Here is a 19,916-nt window from a genome sequence, read left to right as displayed (position 1 = left end):
AAGATCTCCCCGAGTGGGACGGGTGTGCCCAGTCATAGGCCCCATGCCCGCCATGCAACTGTAGTCAATCTAGCCTGGCGGATTAGGGGCGATACCCCAAAACTGGTCCCAGGATGCTAGTTTCCAGTCCAAGTACCTTGCCTGGCTGTTCCCATGGGGAGCAGGGTCAAGACAGTTTCATATGGCAGGGTCCACACTGGAATTGCATGGTGAGCAACAGAATGATGACTTTCATCCCAGATCTTTATACTGGGGGTGAATGTTTGACATTGTTAAGAATTCCATCCATCAATTGTCCTTTTTGCACTTTCTAAAAGTGGCATTTCTAAAATGATAATGTAAAAATCCAACTACCAAATAATGCTACTCCTTTCAGATCAGGAATTTTCACTAAATATATAAAGGGAAATTCCCAATGTTGGCCTATGAGAGGGCCTCACAGTAGTGAAAAACAAAATTGTCTGTCTCTACCAGGACAGGATGCCATACAATAAAGGCACATGGCCTACCTTTTACTTACACAGCACCCTGCCCATAGGGCGACCTAGGGCCTACCCTAGGGGTGACTTATGTGTAGTAAAATCGGAGTTTAGAAATTTGCAAGTACTTTTAAATGCCAAGTCAAACTGGCAGTATACTGCGCATGTAGGCACTGTAGTGGCAGGCCTGACATGGGTATGAAAGGCTACTTCAGTGGGTGGCACAAGTAGTGCTGCAGGCCCACTAGCAACATTCATTTTACAGGCCCTGGGTATACAGGATACCACTGCACAGTGGATGTGAATGTAAACAAAATGCACCAAACAGGTGTAAACCAAATCATACCATGTTTTAGGGGAGAGAGCACATGCACTTTACCGCTGCTAACCCGTGCTAGAGTTTTAAAGTCAACAATAAGGCCGGAAAAATAGGCAGAGTAAGGCAGACAGTTTGGGGAAAACTCTGCAAAAAGGGCCAGTTCCAACAACAACCCATCAGCAAAGCTGGCTAACCATGAAAATGTGAAGGCAAAACCAGGGTGGTGATGGCTACAAGCCCTCATGCTTGGTGTACTGAGTTTGTTTAATGTAGCGCAAACCAGACCCCAGGGAGTATCAGAGCGCTTAACATTTAGGAATATTGAGTAACAAATTAAATCAGTTACAGGAGCATAGCAAAGTATAGTAAAAAAAAAATCATGTTGCGAGAATGTGGGAGGGGGGAGGAGGAAGGAGCCAAAAGCAGGGAGACGAGGGGGAACTATGTCCAATGTCCGGCTGGGTAGGTGACTGTTGAGGGGGAGGGGATACCAGGGCCAATCTCTTGAGCTGTCTAGCAGCTCCACTGGGCATCAGTTATGCTGCTCAAGTCTCAACATTCAGGAATATAGACAGATTAGACCCATAGGTATCAGAGCACTTTACATTAATTCCACAGAGTTCCAAAATTACATCAGTTGCAGGAAATAAAGATCTATGAATATAAAAGGGTAAGGGGAGGGTAACGGGGGGGGGGGGGGGGAAGAGATCTACAATAGAGAGACGAAGGGAAAAATCTGCTAAATGACCGGCTGGGTTGGTGGTGGCCGAGGGGGGGGGGGGGGGGGGAAATATATTGGATTAAAGTGAAAAACAGAGTGAAACAGATTAATTGGAGTAAAATAGGTTAAAAAGACTGTATAATATTTGAAGAAATCACAACAATGCTGTGCCATTGAGTTGGGGTGGAATGTCACCCCAGCAGTTAGGATGTCACCCCTTCAGTCCGGAACATGAAGTAGTCGTTCCTAAATAGGCCTATAATCAGATTCTCTACACTTACATTTTGCAAGTCATTGTTGATTCCACCAGGCCACTGACACTAATGTTACATATGCATGAGCACACTTTTAGGTCTTTTTTTTGTTGAAGGATGCAAGCGTTTCCATGGGTTGGCATTTTCCCATCATGAAATATAGTTCCCCTTTTGTGATCCCTTGTGTCTAATTTTAGCTTACGGCCAACCACATTTCATCTGGGAAAACTGCAGCAAGAGCCGTTAAGTATCAGATGTGGAGGAGAATAGGAAGTTGCCATCACCAGCTTATAGAATGTAGGGGTTGTTGGTAAGATCAATAGCCAGACAGTATATGCTTAGGATGTAAGTTTGCCTTTGCGCAAATGGTCAGTATATTGCATTAGGACTCACCTACAATACGCACTGTCCATTGCGACAGCAAGCGTTTAGTAACTGCATTATTATTATACAAGCTTTTATTTACGGTGCAATTAGAACCCTGCAGGCAGTTGTGGTCTCTGCACCACTTCCTGCCACCACGCGCCCGGAGGCGCTGATAAGGAGGAGGCTCCCACTGGGGAGCGGGGGACACTCACGAGGATTGACCAGATGCGCAGGACCAGGGGAAAGTTGCTGCTAACATCATCACTGCTGGGCTCCTCACGCTGTTTGTTCCTCCCGCCGCCGGTGCTCACCACCTGCACGGCCGCCGTGGGGAGGAACTACAGCTCCCAGCAGGCCGAGCGACCCTCCGCCCAACCACTTCCTGCCACCACGCGCCCGGAGGCGCTGATAAGGAGGAGGCTCCCACTGGGGAGCGGGGGACACTCACGAGGATTGACCAGATGCGCAGGACCAGGGGAAAGTTGCTGCTAACATCACTGCTGGGCGCCTCACGCTGTTTGGTCCTCCCGCCGCCGGTGCTCACCACCTGCACGGCCGCCGTGGGGAGGAACTACAGCTCCCAGCAGGCCGAGCGACCCTCCGCCCAACCACTTCCTGTCACCACGCGCCCGGAGGAGCGGATAAGGAGGAGGCACCCTCCACCTCACGGGCGGAGCCCAGGCAGAGGGCGGGCCGTCTGGGGCCGGAGGAGGGGAGGCCGGGCCACATCCCGAACCTGCAAGCATGGGTAAGCGAAAACTGATGGGTTCGGAGGGTCTTGGTATTAAAAATGCTAAAGTCCCACGTAAGGCTGACACTATCATATCCTATCTAACTTCAGCTGTGGGGGCAATAAATTAGAAGATTGCAAACGCTGAAAACGTGTTGGAACTGGAAAGGATAAATGGCACTGCTAACAAGACTCCTACCCCTTCTGTTCTGTCGGAGTCTCCAAGCGAGCACATAATCCCTGTTTTTGATATACCCCAAGACATTGTCACTAACACATTTGTACTGCTACCGGAGGAGGGGATCAGTCATAGGAATCCTTCAGCCCTGGAACACTCAAAACCCAAAAAATGCGCTCGCAACACAAAACATTTGCAAGCAGATCAAGAACAAATTAAGAATGCATTTTTTGGGGATAAACTGGAGGAATTGATCAACTTACGAAAAGAACCTTTACTCTTGGGCACTGCTAAAGATATCGTGGATTCACTAAATGCTTGTGTGGCTGGTTTATTAAAAAGGTGCGCAAAGGTGCGCAACCATAGACGTTTTTATAAAAGACCATCTATCGCACTCTCGGGAGGGGAATACCATCCCCAAGCTTGTACTCCCCATTGTTTTGGAGGCAATGGAATGCTCAGGACCAAGTGCAATCGCACCTGACACACAAGTAAAACCTAACGTCAAACATATAGGAAACTTAAAAACCTGACCCATAGCAAAGAAAACACTCTCGCCGGTGCACTTGCTACAAACTCCATCACCCAGAAGCATACCACATCACAGGTAAACATCACTATTAACACCCAAACACCTAGTAATTTCAGGCTGCACCTTCCCCCCCATGCCGCCCCTTTTGTAGCCGTATTAACTGGGATTCCACCCCTAGCACAAGAGGCCACTGAGTCTACAGTGGAACTTTTAGGCAAAACTAGAGTGGTGTAGACACTACTCTAGCGGGGATCACAACTTACCCGCCTCCATCAGTATGGTTAGGAAAGTGGGGTGGGTAGGTAAAGGCCCAAAGTCAATTCTAGGGGATTGTATTGTTGTGAATTTTTGTGACAAAAATGCCGCTGAAAGACTGTTTTGGGATGGTTCTGAGATCACTAAAACTGGGGTTAGACCTTATCCATTGGGTTTTTTCTATCCACCTTTAAAAGCCCAGAACGGCAGGCGGCCCCTATTATCACACAGCAAACCCCACTCGGGAATATTTGCTCATGATGGAACCTCTACATCTAGGGCATCTTGTACCCCTCTTCGGCAAGGTATCACATCACCCAAGGTCCCCAAGAATAAGAAACACACCATGTCGGGGTATACCTCTATCAAACCGCTTTTTGCCACTTGTTGGGATGGAGGAGCTAGATTGACAACCAAACCAATGTGGCAAAACAGACGGGATTGTCGCTAAGTCACTCCCCCAAAAATATATGTAGTATTCTGAGCTGGAATATAGCCGGTATCAGATCCAAAAGCAGGGATGAAAATTGGCTGGGCATGATAGCCCATGAAATTCTAGCATTGCAAGAAACATGGGATACGAGAAATAGCCTGGTTGTGGATGGCTATATCCATTTTAGTATTCCAGCCGATCCTAGTACGGCCGGCAGGGCGAAGGGAGGACTAGCCACATTCATTTCATTAAATATAAAAGGCACAGCAAAACAGATTGATTCTGGCTCTAGAAATTGTTTAGTCGTTGAACTAAAGATAACTAACTCCCCCACCCTATTACTTATAAACTTTTATAATTCCCCAGTCAGTCATACCCCAAATGAGCATCTAGACTCTCTAGGGGAGTTCTTGAATACGTACAGGGAGTCCAGTAAACATTGTTTGAGGTCATACTTATGGGAGACTTTAACATTCACCCATGTAGTTTAGAGTGGCTTCGGTAAGATAGCGAGGGTTTTCCCCACTCGCTCCCGACGCATTTCGAACACACAAAACAGGGGGAGGCTTTGGAACTTCTGCTGGCATCAATGATTCTCTACAAATCTGGATGCCGCGAGATTGGGCAAAGGACGAACACATGTAGGAAATAACACAGGCACAGTTATTGATTTTAATTTTTCCATCTTCTTATGCTTTGTAGCAAGTTATAAACTACAGGGTAGAACATTCGGTTTTTAGCGACCATAAACCCATAATCCTGGAGGTTGCCCGATAGGGATCACTGGGATGTATTGAGACGCAGGATGTTTGCGCCACTGAGCTGGTCCCCAAAGACCAGAATCGGAGGCTAAAATGGGACAAAGTAATCCCAATGACCTTCTTACAAGACACCCTGGCTAAGGTCGAGGTACAGGTGGGCATTTGCCTGGATAATACCAACCCGAATGCAACATTAGTTGATGCTTTTAATGTCATATGCCATCAAGTTAACGGTTAAAGTAAAACCAGGTATGAACTCTGGGCCAAAATGGTTTGACTCCATTTGCTCAAAAGCCCACTCAGTTCTCCTTGCAGCGCTAAAGGAAAAACCAAGGGATAGAGTACTTATTGCATCCCTTAGAAAACAATATAAACAGGCCATCCAGGCCCGTAAATTAAAGATCAAAGATAAGGCCTGGAATGATTTACTATCAGTTGAGGCTCAGCGGGATAGCGCCAAATTTTGGTCAATCATAAACCATCCCTACTTCTCGGGTATAGAGAACCATTGAGTAGAATGTATTCCGGATGAACAGTGGGTGGCCCATTTTGGAAACATACACAGTCATCCAGCCTCAACCACAATACATGAGATAACGCCTCCCGGAAATGTAGCAATGGTCCCGGCTTTTAGGGCCGAGGAAGTGGAGAAAGCCATAAATGACACTAAAGAATAAAGCCCCGGGCCCAGATGGGGTACCCGCTGATCTCTTTAAGTGCACACCGATCTTTTGGGCTAAAATCCTCAGTAATGTTTTTAATGCCACAAGAGACAACATTTTTCCTGAGTCTTGGGCAAAATCTAGAATTATCCCAATTTTTAAAAAAGGTCTGAGGGGAGATCCAGCCTGTTATAGGCGGATCTCGCTAATAGATTCTAGTGTAAAAATCCTGGGCAGAGTGTTCTTGGGGAGACTGACAACATGGCTTGATGGGAAAGGGATGTCAAACGCACAATATGGCTTCAGGGCAAACAGGAGCACACTGGACCAGTGCCTTAACCTCGAACTCCTTATAAATAAGTATTCGATTGCCGGGGGGGGGGGGGGTCTCTGTACATGGCCTTTATGGACCTCTCCTCAGCCTTCGACCTTGTTAACAGGGTGAGGCTGTGGGGGGGGGGGGGTCCTTCTGGACATGGGCTTTGATCCCCCATTGGTTAGCTACATAGCCGAACGTCACCGCGACCTTTCGGCCTCGGTCAGAGTCACCAAGTAGGGGAGGTGCACCTGTCACTTTAAATCAGAGAGGGGGGTTAGGCATGGTTGTATCCTTGCCCCCCCTCCTCTTTACACTTTACATTAATGCCCTAGAGCCAGCTTTGGCTGATGCATCCTTGGATATCCCGCGTGCAGGAAAGACAGATCCCCGGTCCTCCTATACGCGGATGATGCTGTTCTTTTGGCACGTTCTGGGGTGGCCCTTAGCCGATTATTGGCCTCCTTTGGTAATTTTATGGCCTCCCTAGACCTGAAAATTAACACTCAGAAATCACAGATTATGATTACTGGTGCTGCAGGTAGGAAAAAGAAAACAAACTTTTTTTTGTACTGGCCAGGAGATAAAGAGTTCCATCCTTTCCATACTTAGAGGGTCTTATTTGATGACAGAGGTACCTGGGGCCCCCAGCAACTTTCAAAAAGTAATGCGGTAGCAATAGCGGCTGCAGCATTGCTTGGATTTACAAAAAGGCTGGGAGCACGCCCCATGGAGGCTATTATAAAAGTTTACAAAGCCAAATGTTGGTCTATAGCCTATTCCGGCTCCGCCATCTGGGGTCACACGAACCAAGACAAGATTCAAAAGGTGGAAAATAGATTTTTAAGATCTTTGCTCTCTGTTCCCCAATCTACCCCTGTATACTCATTACACGCAGAATTGGGCTTGGGATATGTAACAGATGCATTAAAATTAGCCCCAGTCACTTGTTGGCTAAAAACCTGGCTCAATAAGGAGATATCACTAAATCACATAATCCTTAAAGACTGTTTAGCCCTGGATAGAGCCTTAAATATCCTGTGGGTGAAATATGTTAAGTCACAACTTACACAAGCAGGTCGTCCTGAGCTTTTTCTCTCCCCAGAACGCATTACAAAAGAGGATCTTAACACAGTAAAAAGTACCCTGGTTAATATGTATATATCAGAAAGGGAAGAAATCGAATTAAAGAAGCCACTTGTCAGAAAGACCTATACCCTAATGACTGCCCCGGGCATTGAACCATACCCTATCTCAGTAACCAGACCATTTCATCTATTTCGTTTTAATCTTATTCATTTAATGCTTGGTCATTATCTTAATTGGGATACACCAGAGAATGCAAAACCCTGTGACTGATCATTTTCTCTCCAGGACATGTTACATTTTATCATGTTCTGTGATCACTATACCAAGATCAGGAAAAAATATTTGCTACCAATTTTGCGCGAGGCAGGCTTTATACAGGTTAGGCCAGCACTCATGTTCTTGCAACTTTTACCAAGTGCAAGAGTAACATTTCATGTAGCAAATTTTTTAGTCGCAGGAGTTCGCATTAATAAGAATCGCCTAAACTCAAAGTCCACACCAATTAACATCTGATCATTTTTTAGCATATATGATGTTTTTATAACTTAGATACTTTTTATATGTATTAATTCCACTAAATAGGGTTGTATGAATTTCTCTTTTTAAATTTGTAACTAATAGATTAATGTAATGATGAAATGTACTATGTGTCCACCTTTTTTGATTTTTATTAAATCGAATAAAGAAATGTTACTGACTGACATTATCATCTGGATTACATATGGGGGCTCCTGGGCTGAATTATGCACTTACTTCCAGTTAGTACAGAATCAGAGGTGAGAATTTTGTTTTTTTAATTTAACTCCAAATGTTAGAGAAATCTATTTGGCCTCTAAAGATATCTACCTGCCCCATTGACTCCCTGAATCACTTAGATGGGTTAGCCTGGAAAGGACCTCTACGGAGATCAATGCAGCATAAGAACGTGCATCGTTAGAAATTGGGTCTCAAGTTGGCAGAGTTATGTACCAAAATCATAGGCAGGGTAAGTCAGATACACACCCTAAATTAACCTGTGCACACTCCGGTAGCTTGGCACAGAGCAGTCAGACTTAACTTGAGAGGCAATGTATAAAGAACGTGTGCAATACTTCAAACAGTAACAGTGAAAACGAGTATCCACACCAGGTAAAAAAAAAAAAATATGATTTTATAAATTAAATAAGACCAAAATGACAAATCTAAGTAGTAGTAGTAGTAGTAGTAGTAGAGATATGAATGTATAAAGATTCAATGTAAAAATAGCACTTTGAAGCAAATAACTCAGTTAATTGGTCATGCTGGACTAGAACAAAGTCAAGGTCAGGCCGCCTGCGATTGAGGGCATGCCAGCTACCAGACCCATGCAGGGCCTGCTGAGCAAAAGTACCTTAATCCTTGCCTAAGCACAAGAGGTGATCTCCTTGTAGTCTGGGTGTTGCACCGGATTTCCCCACTCCTGCACCAGATTTCCCCACTCCACGCGGCAATAAGTCTGTTCCATTGAGCGAAGTGCCAGGTCAGATTGCAGCAGTTCTGATTGCGATGCACCAGGTTAATACGCGCTAGGGGGCGATGCATCATCTTCTCCAAGCAGTGGCAATGATCAGTAGGTTCTAAAGCACCAATTCCAGAGGCAAAGAGGCACCAGAGTGCGATGCGCCAGTCCAGTACCTGCAACAGCGGTGATACATTGTTCCCAATCTCGCAGCAGTTGTCTGTTCCAATAGGTGCAATGGTATTGATGCAGGTTCTGGCAGATGCAGCAATTTTGCACTTACTTCCAAAGGCCCTGGACTGGGTTGGCACAAGTGGCAGGGTAGGACTTACAGCAAGTGAAGTCCAGGTGCTGTTTGAAGATGGGAGTCTTTGCTATCCCAGAGTCTTAAGCAACAGGAGGCAAGTCAACAGACCCTTGGAGAAACAACGGTTCTGGGATACGGGGATGCACATCCTGTCTCACTTCCAGGCAAGAAGCAACAGGCAAACATAGCAAAGCAATTCAGCAGAGAGGCAATCGTCCCTGGCAGGACAGCAGAATGGTAGAATGTCAGTAAGGCCTTTGAAGTAGTGAGACTTCAAAGAGATGCTTTGAAGTGTACAAGACTGCCTTTACTGCCCTTGCTCCAGATTCATTCCAGTAGGGTATGTAATCCTGTGTGTGAGCCGGACACAGGCCTTTCAGTTGTAAAGCGTCAGGTTCGCCCTTCCATCCGGTACAGGAGGACACATAAATATGTGGATGGCTACTCATTCACATCTTCCTTTCCTTTGTGTTTGGCTCTTGAGGGAATGCAGGAAGTTAGCTGTCACCCACACCAGACATTTAATCCAGAGACCGGCAGAAGGCACCAAATAGTTTAAGAAAATGCCAACTTAGTTATTTTTAAAGTAACAATAGGTCCTTTCCAGAGAAATATTTATAACAGTAGATATAGAAAACAAATAATTATAGCAGTCTGGAGTAGGATCAAATACTCAGGCATTTTTATAAATCTTTAGAATGCACAAAGCCATTGAGGCTTCAGAGGAGGACAGGAAAAATCAAATGATCCATTTTGACCCTTGAAGCAAGCAAGGCATTACACTGCAAGAAATTGCATCTGGTGTAGTGTCATCCAGGCTTGGATTGGGATAAAAAAAAAAAATAAAAAAAAAAAAAATAAAAAAAAAAATCGGCCCAGGGACACCAAAAATAAGTGCCCGCGTTTGCGTATTGCCTTTCAGCAAATAACTGCTTCCGCTAAGTTTTATGAAAAGAAAGGGTGTGGGGGGTATGTTTTATTAACTTCATTTAGATATTTTTTTTTAAAGCACAGATTCGTTCACACTGCTGAGCCATGCAAGAATTCAAGTGATCCCACTTCTGCTCCGGGCCCCTGCCCCCGCTCAATCAGCATACATTAATGGGCCCGCCCAGCGAGAGAAAGAGAGAGAGATACCTCCGCCCATCTGCCTCTAGAAGGGCCACTCAGGCCCCCACTGGGACGTTGGCGGCATCCTAACATCACAGACCACTGAAGAACTAAATCAACCCACTTACTGGGTCTCGGCGGCGGGAGAACCGCCCAAGTCTTCCATACCCTCCATACTTAGTAAAAGGAGACACAGGAGCCTTCGTCTGCAGGAGGAACCCAGATTTATTCAAATAGCCCGGGCTATGGAACAGAGTCCCAAGCTAGTAAAACCAAGGAAGCCGTTGCTTTACTCGCAGTCTTTTGGCTTAGTCCATTGTTCAATCAGAGCAGTGTTTGCAGTTGATAACCAGATCCAGACGATGTTTATAGATGTGACCTGGTCAAGGCTTGGTACACAAATCATTGTTCACTCAGTGTGATCAAAGCTGGTCTTTGAGGTCATTGTTAACTCAGCTTGATCAAAGCCCAGCAGTCAGACCATTGTCCAGATAACCTGATCACGATGTCAAGGATGTTTACCAGGCTGGGAGCAGGAGATGGAAAACAAATCATTTACCCAGGGCTTGAGTGTCTCATGGCTTTCTATTGAACTGCAAAGAACAGGGGGGGGGCGACAGTTCCTGGGCAGAAATGCAGGCTGCAAGATGGTTTTTGTCGTGACAGTTAGAAGTTTCCCAGGCATCAGCAGAAACGACCAGGTGGGTCATGTGGAAGTGTTTGACACAAGATGGCAATGAAAAAACAATGGAGTCCCGGTACAAATTATGCCGATCAGAAGACCACTTTACCTCAGACCCTCCTTTTGCCATGGAGTGGCAAATACTTTAAGAAATGTCAATGTTCATAAGGCCATCTGTTTCTTGTTGAAGCATCATCATCATATTGGTGTTGTGAATGTTAGAGGGTGAAGGTTTGATAGTCTGGACACACATTGTACAGAGCATTGGCAGGCACTGAAAGCACAAACAGCAGGAGACCAGGACAGCTACTCCCAAGGCAAGGAAGATGAAGACTCCGCCCCCACTGGGAAAGGAGGCCACAGATCCAGTCTATGAGGGACCAGTTTCCTTCATCCAGATGAATTTCAGAAGAAATGAGATGCAGACGTTGGATGGCATCGTACACTGTAGGTGTGTTGTCTGGAATGTACACAGCAGCTGGAGCCGATCAATTTACACCCCCCCACGATCAGCAAGGATGACATCAAGGGCCATGCGGTTTTGAAGCATTATAAGGCGGTCCGCCTGTAGCTCTACAGTGATGTTGGAGGGCACCAGCTGTTACTGTGATGGTTGCCTCAAGGACCCTGGTCAGTCCTCGTACAGCTAGACTGTTTGCCATGGGGGCCCACAATGGAAGGAAACCTTTAAAGAAGTCCCCGGCTTCCTGGCCTGCTGTATCCTTGGCTGATATGATGCCCCAACGTGAGCAGCGCTGAGCGCCCTTCATCAACAGGTGGTAACCTCCATAGGTAGAATATGTTGGTGAAAGGAGTAAGGCCAAATAGCAGGTACCAGACCAGTTGTGGGGGAGCCAAGTGTAAGCGGCAGTGCCACAGATAAAATAGGTGTTGTGGGATGCCACCAGCTTCAGAGGAGATTTAGTTAAAGCTTTTGTGATATCACAAGTAGCAGTACCAACTTTCATGGTCCCTAGGCCATGGATACAGACACGGCCCAGCACATTTATGACATTCGGAGTGTTTCGTTCATCAGGCAGTATCCTTCTGGTGCGGAATCTTGAAAATGTTCGTTGAGTGGTTGAGTTGAATACTACCATCGCACCAAGTTCATCTGGTGGTAGTAGGAATGTGGTTGAGCTGGTCGGGCAAAAAGGAGCATTGGCATTGCCAGATCTGTTCCAGCAGAAGTCATCCCGAAATGTCCCAAGGACAGAATTGGCAGTAACATTGACAGTGTAGGCCTCCTGCATAAACATCCACCATGCAAGACAAGACCCAGAGATGGGAAAGGGGTAAGGAAAGAATGGGACAGGGTGTTTCATGGAACGTGGCATTAGTCCACAAACCAAACAGTTGGAAGTATTCATGATCAGCTGATGATGATGCAACATTTGGACGAAGAGGTTATTGAAAAATTCTGCACGGCGGGGTAATTTGTGGGCTGGTAGCATGAAATATTGGTGTTCTGCAGGAGTTGGGTAGGAGTTGGTGGGGTAACAGGATGGTAGATCAGTAACAGCCAACCGATAAGACAGGATGAGGGAGGCAAACTGTCACCATGGTGGCCATGAAGCATTTGCTATGTAGGAGACGGACATATTGTTTCCGGACTCTGTTGTATTGGACGGCGGCCATTGTGCTAAGCCAGGGACCTCTAGTGGCCGTCTGTGATTGGTGGTTGCTTCACTGGGCCCTATGGCGTACCTTAGTGTGACACAGCGGCACTACTCTCAGCCAGGAAGATCACGGCCCTACAGCCTATAGGCACTTGGGAAGTCAAGGGCGAACCTTCCCTCGGGAGCACATGTTATATCGGGTGTAAGTAGGAACAGTATGGTCGGGGAACAATTGTCCTTGATGTTGAGCAGAGTTAAGGGAGGGTTCCACCCTTCCCTTCAGTACACTGTCACTCTGCTTCTGTAGATTTAGAATGCAATCTGGCATCGCTGAAAGGGACAAACGTCGGGACTATTTCTGTTTGAGTGTCCTTGTCCTTCCCTCAACCCTGATCATAGGTGAGGGGCAGAGGCACACGCCTACAGTGTGATGAATGCACCCAATTCTTCCGACCTACTTTCACGGCGGTGCAGGTGGCCAGTAACACCTGACGGGCTGTGTCCAGCGGGGCTTGAGAATTAGTCTATTGAAAGTTTCGGATCAGGACCCATTCACCAGGTTGGATAACGTGTCCTGGGCCCTCGCTTTGGTCAGGTATGGCCTCATGCACCTGGTGATAAACAGTACGAAAGGTGTTAGACTGCACAGAAAATCAGATACAGGGTATTCAGACAGTTTTAGGCCGTGGGACACCCCATACATTGGCAGGTCTCCCGAACAAAATCTCATGGGGATAACCCCATCCTGGTGTGGGCAGTTCTTGTAGACAGTAGGGCCAAGAGCAGAGCATCAACCCCAGGGACACCCGTCTCTGCTAATATTTTGGCCATTTTAGTTTTTAGGATGCCATTGTACACCTCAACTAGACCATCTGACTGGGGGTGGTTAGCTGCATGAAATTTTTGTTTTACACCCAATGCTGTACAGACATACTCCATTTGAGCCGTAAAGTGTGTCCTGTTGTCACTCCAGATCAAGCAGGGCAAAACGAATCATGGGAGGTACTCCTTTAATAGCACTTTGGCGGTAGTGATAGCGGTGCAGTCTTTGACAGGGTAGGCCTCCACCCATCGGCTGAAGGTACAGACCACCACCAGTACATATTTCAAATTGTTGCATCTGTCCATCTGGATGTAATCCATTTGGGGGACTTCAAAAGGGAAGGTAGGAGGAGAATATCCTCCCTTAGGGGTAACTGTGCCTTTTCCAGGGTTATACATTAGGCAAATCATGCATGTTTTAACCAGCTTTTCAGCATATGCTGTTATCTTCGAGTTGTACCATGTAGGTTCCAACAGTTTACATATCCCTTTTGCACTAATGTGAGCAGGATCATGGGCCATTGTAACTACTGGTAGCACATGACTGTCAGGTAACATCCATTGTCTTTCCATAGTCGTACGGACCCAGCAACCATCAACTCCCTCATTTGCCAATTGCTCCTTCCACACCCTTAGTTCCTCAGGAGTAGTATGGGACTGAAAATCAATCACATTCAAGCATGCCTTCATTTTTCACCCACCTAGCAGGACCTCCTATATACATTCCTTCCCTTTTCCTAAGAGCTGTTTGTCTGGCCGTCTGGTCAGCCAGGGCATTGTCTTTCCCAACATCGGTCACTTTCTTATGGGCCTTACATTTTATAATGGCCACCTTTCTGGGGAATGTCAGGGAGTCTAACATTCGGTGAATTAGGGGGCCATGTTGAATCTTGGTCCCGTGTGAAGTAAGGAAATTCCTTTCTTTCCATAGTCTCCCAAAGTTGTGAGCCACCCCAAAGGCATACTGCCTGTCAGTATAAATATTAACTTTTATTCCCTTGCTTAACTCACAGGCTCTAGTGAGGGCCACTAATTCTGCTGCCTGAGCAGAGCACTGCAGAATGTGAGCTGTTTCTACTTGCTCCAATGTCGTCAGGGCGTAGGCGTTACCATATGGCCCTCTGAGACATGATCCGTCCACATACAGTGTACCTTCTGGTTCTGCTATTGCGGTATCCTGCAAGTCAACCCATCCCTTCGTCTCCTCCTCTGTCCTCAATATACAGTCATGTGGGTCTAAGCAGGCATCCTGAGTATCAAGTGGGAGTAATGTGGCGGTATTTAGTACAGTGCATCTCTTGATGTTAATGTGGCTGGCAAAAAGTGTCAATTCATATCCTGGGAGTCGTGCGCTAGTGAGGTAGTGTGTCTTGGTGTTAAGAGGGATCAACAGAATGGGGGACCATCAGAGTCGGGGGTGGGGGGGGGGGTTCATGACGATCCCCGCTCTGACAGACCATGAGGGCGGCCGCAGCTGTCACCCGTAGGCATCCTGGGAGAGCCCTCGCAACAGATCTAAGGTAGCTGAAAAATAAACACATGGCCGATGGTGACCTCCAAACATCTGGGTCAAGACAGCGCATGCACAGCTGTGTCATGTATAAAAAGAAAAAATTGTTTGCTAATCAGGAGTACCGAGGACTGGTACACAGAGCCATCTTCAAATCTTGGAAGGCCTGCACATGCTCTCTAGTCCATGGAAACGAACTGTCGGATATGTCTTTAGTGGTGAGGGCAAGAAGAGGTTTGACCATGGCTGAAAAATTGGAAATCCACTGTCTACAGTAGGACGTTAGGCCTATGAAGGCTCGCACCTGCTTTTGTGTTCGTGGGGCAGTCATAGCATTGATAATGGCTACACGATCAGTGGTGAGCTGCCTTCCCTCTTTCGAGAGGAGATGACCTAAATAGGTCACCTTCTCTTGACAAAACTGAAGCTTTTTCAAAGAGACTGTGGTTATGGAGGGAAAGGTGGCGTAACAAACTGTAGCTTTGTTACATATTGGGGCAGAATTTGCAGCAATTAGGAGGTCATCAACACATTGTAATAGTGTAGAATTATCAGGGAGTTCCAGGGAATCTAGTGGACTTTTGACAGCTTAACTATAGATAGATACTGGGGCTCTTAGTGAAACCTTGAGGGGCGCAGCGAAATCAAAGCTCCGCCCACCAAGGGAGAAACCAAAAATATGTCTGCCGTCAGGATGTATAGGAATTCTGAAAAAAGCATTCTTCAGGTCTATGACAGAAAAGTGCGTGGCGTCAGAAGGGACCATCGTTAAGAGGGCTGTAATAGCGGGGACAACAGGGTATTAGGAGATTGTTATTTTGTTAAGGGCTCTTGGGTCAATTACAAATCTGTATATTTTATGGGAGAGAGCATCTCCATTGGTCTTTTTAAGAACACGCATAATGGGACTGTTACAGATATTGCCACGTGTTTCCTCCACTACGCCCTTGTCCATCAATTCAGATAGTTAAAAGGGCTACTTCTCCTTCCGCGGGCAGTCGATACTGCCGGAGGTGGGGGAGAAGTGCACCTGGCTGATGGGTACCACATGAGGGGGTATGTTGAGACACCCCACATCAGTGTCTGATGATGCCCAGAGGGAGGAAGGTAAAGACTGCAACTCTGGTGGTAGGGGACCGGACAGATACATGTAGGATGCTGCGGTGGGGAAAATTGTTAAGGATACACCTTGGGGACTACATGATATGGTCGCATACAGAGCTTTCAGTAAATCCATGCCTAATAGGTTTTCACTGCAACCTGTAGTAAGGACCAAGGGAGCGTCAACATGTGCAGGGCCAATATCGAGGGGAAGGGGCTCAGAGACAGAGCTGGTCACAGGTGTCCCTGCAAAACCCACGGAGACAATCATATTGCTAGAAAGGGGGGCCTCCGGGCTGACAGACGTGCAATAGAAGACCTGGTAGCCCTAATATCCAAAAGAAAATTCTGATCGTTCCCCACAACTGACATTTGAACATACAGGCCCCTTTGATCCACAGGAATTTGCACTCTGGTAATACCCCTTTCCTGGCTGTCCTATGCTTGGTAGGACCCAGTCTCATCAACTTCGTCATAATCATCATTGTAATAAGTGAGTGTGGCTTCATACCCATCAAACCTATTGACCGAGCACTACCGGACAGGAGCATCAACCCTGGTCCTGCGTTCTTTATCCTGTAGATGGGCGGGCCATGGTCCCTAGTCGGGAGTGCGAGGCCAAGACTTCCCAGTTCGTATGTTTTCAGCTAACACTGGACACTCATCTATCCAATGGCCGTAACCCTTACAATAAGCACACTGATCTGTTTGGAGGGCTCCCGTACATTGAGGGCTGGAGGGGGTAGACTGGCAAGCCCTCGGAGCGGGTTGGGCTGGAGATCTGAAATTCCCGGGGACATCGGGGAGTGCAAGCCTGCTGCAGAAGTGCCTTAGTCTTAAGATCCCTGACCTCCTTACTTTCCTTGTCTCCATCTTTATTCTCCCTATTCTCGTGATATTGTGCCATAGCCAAGATACCAGTCATAGATTGGGCAGACCACGTACTTTCAACTTTAAGCCTGGCAGAGATCTCAGGAAGCAAGTTTCTGACAAATTTATCGACAAACACTGGGCCGGAACCTGGGGTCCGGGGATCCAAACCACTAGGTCCCTTGTATTCAGTCTCAAAACGGGTAAAGAAGTCAGCCACATTCTCACCTTTTTGCTGCCTACAGGCAATTTTGCTCCCAGTTAATGACAGTTTCTGGCAAAAGCGTTTACGTAAACGTCATTTTACCGTACAAAGTCAGGATGGCAGCTTCTGGTTTAGTCCCTCCTATCCTTGCTTCTTCCACGGCCTCTAGGTCAGCCCATTTACCTCCCAATGCCACTTCATGGTCAGTATGTTGAATCTTGTCCCAAATTTCAGTGGGGACAACCGTACCAAAAAGTAAATCTACATCCTCAAGGACAAGAGTACCTGCAGATATAATCGGACCTAATTCTCTGTAAAAGGCAGCCAGATTCTTCTGGGGATCTGGTAATTGTCCTTTTAACTGCATTACTTCTGACCTTTTCAAAGGAACATGAACCCAAAGCCTGCACCAGTGTGCCTCAATAGCCCATTGGCCATTATTTTGGGCATCGGTAAGTGTGTTAACAGTCAGGGGCCACCTCGCTCACTGGCATAGCTGTTTCTAGAGGGGTGTTGAGCAAAGCGGTCATATCACAGTAAGCCATTAAAGTAGACATAGCGCCAAACATCCCCTCTCCCTGAACATCGCCTCTTTGTGACCCAAGGTCCATTAATCCGGTGGGTATCTGCAGAAGCGCATTATCAAATCTTTGCATGACGAGGGTACACATGTATTTAGCCCAGGTGGTCTGTTCCATAATCGTCCACTGAGAAAAGGTGGACCACATTTCTTTAAAGGGAAACAACCTTTACAACGCAACTTTTACCACGCAGTGCCTTTATGACGCAACTTTTACAACGCAAACCATTACAACGCATTGCGCTGGGGCGCTCTAGGATAGGGAATAGGTTTCATTTACTGTCCAACACCTTCCCTACTATCCACGGGGACTGGAGTTGGAATAGTAAATTAAACTATTCACTATCCAGCGCCCCAAAGCACTATGCGTTGTAATGGTATGCGTTGTAAAACTCGCGTTGTAAAAGCAAGCGATGTAAAAGCATGCGTTGTAATGTCATACATCCTTCTTTAAAGGCATAACTATCCCTGTTATTTATCCAACATTCACATGGTTGCCTCTGTAGGTCATTTTCTCGAAGGGACGAAAAGCTGACTGCAGAGCCCAAGGGGCCAGTCGGGGGGAATTCAACAGAGCCCAAGGTGCCAGTCGGGGGGAATTCAACAATCTATATAAATCCTGCTTAACTGTAGACCACAGGGAAGTAGGAAAAGGGTGCTAGTGGTAAGGACACAGGGATTGGACGGATGGGGACTTTGTTATTCCCACAGCAAGGACAGGGTTAGCGTGCGTGGTCGGTGTCATAGGAAAGATCGGGAGGGTCGGTGTGACAGGGAGAGCAGTAAGAGGGGCAGTGGCGGGGGGGGTACATGTGGGGTGTGAGGCATCAGGGCAGGGTACATTGGGGCATATGCAGGAAGGCTTTCTAGCATGGTATCAAGCAAGGAATCACCTTCTCCCCCTTCCATATGAACCTTTCCTTTCTCCGCACGAGCTGGATAACATTTTTGTACCCAGGCCCCATGCTCCACATCGGCTATTTCTACAGATTTTGTAAATTCTCTGGCGTGGTTGGCCATTGACATACGTTCCGTTATTCATTCTTGAGCCTTCTGCTTTCTAGCTCTGCTTCATCTTTCCTCCAAAATAGGAGGGATTCAAACTTAAAGGAACAATTAATGAAAAGAAACGCGCCCGTCTAAGTTGGTGAGAACTTGGGAATTAAAGGAGCCATAAAGTCGCCACTGTAATTCCGCGTTACTTTGTTTCGTACATTTTACCCAGAATGAGGAAAACATTATGGCAGAAGGGCCATGGTTAACATACATTGTATGGCATGGGGTCCCTTCTGGAGGAAGCGGACAAGCCGCCTCCAGCTGGGAGTCCTGCGTACACATACAACATAATTTCTTGAACTTACTACTGACTGGCATGCTTGTAAACAGATAACAGACACCAGCTGGTTTTAAAAACTCACATTGCTTGCCTTTTGCAAAAGTGAACAGCATGGCTTTTTCAAAAGTCAATAACAGAATCACAGACTTGGTGGATGATCAGTCCACCCTTACCTTACAGGGGTAGTTCTCTTCTGCAGACGTAGGCTGTGTCCTGCTCCAGAAACGATTTACTAGGGGACTCCAGCGAGAACGCGGTCATGTGGCCCAGACCGGGTGGGGAGGAACAGCGGGCGAGTCGTTCAGTTCACCGGATTGCAAGAATCCCTCGGGTAGGGCGCCTCCGAGTCTCTCCGTGCACCTCCTCACATCCACCGGGCCTGACCTTCGTGCTCGTGGAGTCCCTATTCGGGCGCCATTTGAAGAACCAGATTAAGCCAATTACTGGGTCTCGGCGGCGGGGGAACCGCCCAGTCTTCCATACTTAGTAAAAGGAGACACAGGAGCCTTAGTCTGCAGGAGGAACCCAGATTTATTCAAATAGCCCGGGCTATGGAACAGAGTCCCAAGCTAGTCAGACAAAACCCAGGAGGCTGCTGCTTTACTCTGCAGCTTACAAGCCTTTTATACTTTTTCATTCCAGTCTTTTGGCCGTTAGTCCATTGTTCAATCAGAGGAGTGTTTGCAGTTGATAACCAGATCCACACGATGTTTGTAGATGGTGACCTGGTCATGGCTTGGTACACAAATCATTGTTCACTCAGTGTGATCAAAGCTGGTCTTTCAGGTCATGGTTCACTCAGCTTGATCAAATCCCAGCAGTCAGACCATTGTCCAAATAACCTGATCATGGTGTCAAGGATGTTTACCAGGCTGGGAGCAGGAGATGGAAAACTGCTACCAAACCTTCGACCACTTCCCGAGTGCCTGCGTTACCAATCTGACCCTGGTGTCATCAGGTTCTCCATCCATCAGGTTCGGCAGAGGGACAAATAATTCAGAGTAGGGTTTCATCTGGCACTGATCAGTCACTTACAACAACTCCCTAAAGGTTTAGAGAAAGGGCAACAAGTTGTGCCTCACAAATAACGTTTTCAGGAATGTGTGCTGCACTGGAGACAAAGGGGCCAGACGAATAGGAATGTGCGACAGGCATTAAAAATGGAATCCAGAATTCCCACTTTACCTTAAACGTGCTCTGGG

At 46.8% G+C, this 19,916-nt stretch overlaps 1 protein-coding gene across 1 annotated transcript in view; it reads right to left on the bottom strand.

Moving 5' to 3' along the window:
- LOC144766853 (zinc-binding protein A33-like) overlaps positions 1 to 19,916 on the bottom strand; it is a 104,741-nt gene that overhangs the window by 63,531 nt on the left and 21,294 nt on the right. The gene's annotated exons all lie outside the window — the stretch shown is intronic.

This window comes from Lissotriton helveticus, chromosome 7 (assembly GCF_964261635.1).
Source record: "Lissotriton helveticus chromosome 7, aLisHel1.1, whole genome shotgun sequence".
NCBI lineage: Eukaryota > Metazoa > Chordata > Amphibia > Caudata > Salamandridae > Lissotriton > Lissotriton helveticus.
Note: the sequence above shows the minus strand (reverse complement) of the source record. Positions and strands in the feature narration are given on the sequence as shown.